Below are 5,036 nucleotides of genomic sequence, written 5' to 3' on the forward strand. Positions count from 1 at the left end.
AGAGAGAGAGAGAGAGAGAGAGAGAGAGAGAGAGAGAGAGAGAGCGGGAGGGAGGTAATAGACAGACAGTCATTTTTCTCGTCCAACTTATCAATTTGTTTTTCTTGTTTATCTAAGAATTGCGTGAAAGAGAAACCAAACCAAAATTCCTATAGATTTTTCTGCTGTCATTTCAAGATTTTTCTGTGTCTCTAGTTTCTATCGTAATCAATTTATTTACCAGAATTCTTATGTTTTCTTTTTGTTTTTCTATTATTTTTGCACAGGTTATTACATTTTACATTTTTATGCATTGTCTTCTATTGTCATATACACATAGCGATGCTTCCTACGTGACATTTAAATCACACGTATGTTATTGATATTATATCAAAACTTGAAGGAGGTAAGTTAACAGAACTGGTGAAGAGGCAGATTGAATGGTTTACGATATTTCTTCCGAATCATTACCTTCTAAGTTCAAATCCTGCCGCGGGCAACTTTGCCTTTCATCCATTCGAAATCGATAAAATAAAACACGGTCAAGTGGTGGAGGCAGTGGTATCGACTAATCCAGTCACAAAATTACCGGCCATATGGTTCAATCAGAAACCATTATATCAAGACTAAAAGGCGGTGGATTATCAGAAAAGCAAAGCGGTGGACTGAAAAGCTTTGCGGTTTATATTTATATTTTTATTTTCTGGAGTTATATCTCTCCGAGTTCAACTAACCCTTTCATCTGTCTGAGGCCGATAAAAATAAAGTATCAATCAAGTACTGGGATCTATGACATTGATTAACTATCGCCCTCAAATTTCAGACCTTGCTCCAGTTAGAGGCTAAGGTCGATTTAATCGATTGATATTGATTTCAAATTTTGGTACAAAGCCAGCAATTTCTGAGGAGTGGGTGAGTCAATTACATCGACCAGAATGATCAACTGGTACTTATTTTATCGACTCCGAAAGGGCAAAGTCGACTTCGACGGAATTTGAACTCAGAACGTCGAGACAGACGAAATGCCGCTAAATGCTTTTCTCGAGTTGCTAACCATTCTGCCAACTCATCGCCTTAAGCTGCTTTCCCGGTCAAATAGACTCATAAAACCGCTTTTCTGGTTTCTATGGTGTATGTTCTCCTTGGACAGGACGCCGGTCCGTTGCTGGATTAGTCACTTTTGTCAGATGATTGGACTGGAGTAATGTGAAATGAAATATTTTACTCAAGAACACAACGCATTGCTCGGTCCAGGAATCGAAACCGCAATCTTACAATCATGAGTCCAATACCCCTAACCACTAAGTCATGCGCCTTTGCAGCTGATCGATTAATATTCGCAACAAATCTGTGAATTTGCATCTGCTTTAGAAGCAATATGGCGTTGGATGCTTTTAAGTATACCGTTTCACATAGGTGGTGACCATGCGGATTGAAGAGGGGACGGTCAAATTAACATGTTTACTAAACTTACTAAACTTGTCCAACTCCTAAGGGAGAACAATTATATTGATGTAAATTCTGTTTTGTCTTCTTAATATAAACTCTAAAACTAAGCCTGCGAGCTGGCAGAGATGTTAGCACGCTGGGCGAAGTGCTTAGCGGCATTTCGTCTGTCTTTACGTCCTGAGTTCAAGTTCCACTGAGGTGGAATTTGCCTTTCATTCTTTCAGGGTCAATAAAATAAGTGCTTGTTGAGACCTGGGACCTCTTCCACGAAATTGCTGACCTTGTACCACAATTTGAAAGCAATATAAACTCTAAAACTAAGACAGTGGTTTGGTCGAATCGTGGGAGCACCGGACAAAATGCCTTGTGGTATTTAGTTACAGTACTTTTACATTCTGAGTTCAAATCCCACTGATGCCAACTTTGTTATCATTCTGTCGAGCTTGATGAAATAAAGTACCAGTCACGTACTGGAATCCATGTTATCGACTTACGTCTCTCCCAAATTTTACGCCACTTTCTTATGGTGTTGGTCGTCGATCTCCCGAGCGAACCAATGGAAACTGTATTCCCATTGACTTATTCAAGTCACAATCCCCTGACAGAAGCGTAACTATTTTTCGGTAACGAGGCGGGATCTGCAGAAAGGTAGGTATTTCAGGTAGGACTGGTGAGCGAAATAACATGTAAATAGCTTGTTCATATGATTAACAGAGGCCAGTAACTCTGATGCTTAACGGCATCCTATGTCACCTCTGATCAAACAGACCTATGATCAAAACTAGTCCAACCCCAACGAACCCGTTTTTTGTTAACACACAATATGCCTAAGAGTATATTAACCAATGGGTCCTTAATTTTTCAATGACATTTAGGGTGTAACTTGACGGATGTTTAGCTGCTACTTCTACATTGACCCAATGTTCTCCGCATCGACTTGCGCTGATAGTAATAATGTAGCAACATAGATAGAATGGGCTATGGGTTTTAGTATGTTGGGTAGTGACTCTCAGAGGAAGGAATGACAAAATTGTCACCGGCAGGATTCGAACTCCAAATATGTAATTAAATACAATAAGCCACTTTGTCTACCTCTCAACCAATTCTGATAATCCACCACCCGCGAGTTTTCATATAATAAATATCAATAGTATACATGTGTTTTAAATGCCATGCAAGAAGTATTGTTCAGTATATATGACAACTGAAGACAATACATAAAAGAAAACGTAATAATCAGTGCGAAAATAACAAGCAAAACAAAACAAAACAAAACTAAAGAAAATAATTCAGATAGAAACTAGAGACACAGAAAAATCTTGAAATGACAGCAGGAAAAAATCTATAAGAATTGTGGTTTGGATTGAGTTTCACTCGATTGTTAGAAAAATCCTGGGAGATAAATTGTTAAGTAATGCGTGAGATCTGTCTGTCTGCCTCTTTTTTCCTTTTTGCGCTCTCGCACATGTGTGTGTGTGTGTGTGTGTATGTATGTACATGCACACACACAAACACAAATACTCACACACACACATAGATACATACACAAACGTACATCTATCGTGGAACCTCGACAAGGCCCTTTCAGAGTTAAGTTGTGGAGAGTTAAGGCCAATCAGAAGCATGTGTCACTACCCTCAGGTATCAAGTTTTAACGGAAAGTTGATAAGACTCTTAAGTCAAAAGCAGTTGTGGGGGACCCGATTTCTATTTTACATAAAACCTCTGACTGAATGATTTAAGTGGATCTGACGGAAAAACTCATCTTCCCGGAAAAGATGGCAGTATCATCGCTCAGACTAGACTAGATAACAAGATCGGTGCGCTATTTCTTGCGGCAGGTCAGCTTGGAACCCAAGTAACAGAAGAAAAACCTCTTGGGAGGCAGCCATACTTGCCGAGGCCAGCTCAGGACTGTGGTAGTTGATAAGGGACTTTAGATACTATCTTTCTGCAAATGAGCTAGTTCAGTCCTCGCTGCTCTGCTCAGGCTAAGCATAGTAGCGGCTAAAGAATGAAACGCTCGTGACTTCAGGATACCTGCTGATGATATAAAAAAAGGTTTCCATCTATGGAATTCCTTTCGTCACCATCAAGACAAAGAGCTTGCAACATTTTAAAATGGTTCCAGCAGTTTCACCTACAAGTAAAGCATCTATGACGCTTTGTCGCATGGATGGCGCACGTTCCCTGTAGAAAGTTCATAGAAGGTTTATATTATGATTTGACGCACATGCTAGATATACGGTATATATATATATATATGTGTATATATATATATATATATATATATATATATATATATATATATATATATATATATATATGGAAAAGAATAAAACAAAGATATGTATATAGGCATAAAGCATGACTGCGTGGTAGGCATCTTGCTTCCCAACTACATAGTTCCGGGTTCAGTCCCATTGCGTGGCACGTTGAGCAAATGTCTTCTACTATAGTCTCGGACCGACTAAAGCCTTGTTAATGTATGTGGAAGACGGAAACTGAAAGAAGTTCGACGTATATTATACACACACACTCACACACACACACACATATACATACATATTTGTGTGTGTGTATGTGTGTTTGTGTCTCCCCACTTGACAACCGGTGTTGGTGTGCTTACGTCTCAGCAACTTAGCTGTTCGGTAAACAGCTGAGAGACTAACAGAAGAAGTACCAGGCTTCATAAAAACGTACTGGGATCGATTCATTTGACAAAAATTCTTCAAGGCGGTGCCCCAGCATGGCCGAAGTCTAATGACTGAAACAAGTCAAAAGGTAAACGAAATATAAAATATTGCTATAAACGCAGGCACACTTCTGTGTATCTGTCTGTCTGTCTGTCTGTCTATAAACAACATTATTTGTACGTGTGTACATGTATCTTTATGCATACATATGTATATATATGCACGTGTGTGTGTATATATAAATATATATGCGCGTAAGTGTATGTGTGTGTGTGTGCGTGCGTGTGTGGTGTATAGGATGTTGCCACTGAATGCACAAGATCTTGTTTTATACATAAATCATTATTAATCCTCAAAGAACTATGTAGTATTATCAGTCATAACAAAACGACATCTAGATTATAGATATTTTCTGCATCAAATAATACTTGTGGTTGTCTCAGGACACGAAGACAAACAACGAGAACGAAAAAAAAAAGGATTAAAAAACCTTGCAACTTCCCTTATAGCATTATATCATAACTCTCATATTTACTATATACTATTTATTCAGAAACAAATACAGAAGAAATAAACGCATGTCGAGTAATATGTCTGATATTATATATATGCACTAGAGTGTTACCCGTCATGTTACTTTTAAAGTATAATTTTGTCACTACAGATAACATCAAGAAATATAGCGTACATACAAAAATTACACAAGCATACACACATGTGGCTGTGTGGTAAGAAGCTTTCTTCCTAACCATATGATTCCAGGGTTCAGTCTCACTGTGTAGCACCTTGGGCAAGTGTCTTCTACTATAGCCTCGGGCCGACCAAAGCCTTGTGAGTAGATTTGGTAGACGGTAACTGAAGAAGCCCATCGTATGTGTATATATATATATATATATATATATTGTTGTTGTT

The 5,036-nt window shown here is 38.4% G+C and overlaps 1 protein-coding gene across 13 annotated transcripts in view; it reads right to left on the reverse strand.

Annotated features, from left to right (window-relative positions):
* The window catches only part of LOC106875983 (uncharacterized), a 268,731-nt gene that overhangs the window by 29,759 nt on the left and 233,936 nt on the right, over positions 1–5,036 (reverse strand). The gene's annotated exons all lie outside the window — the stretch shown is intronic.

The sequence above is a fragment of the Octopus bimaculoides genome, chromosome 9 (genome assembly GCF_001194135.2).
Source record: "Octopus bimaculoides isolate UCB-OBI-ISO-001 chromosome 9, ASM119413v2, whole genome shotgun sequence".
NCBI classification, from domain to species: domain Eukaryota; kingdom Metazoa; phylum Mollusca; class Cephalopoda; order Octopoda; family Octopodidae; genus Octopus; species Octopus bimaculoides.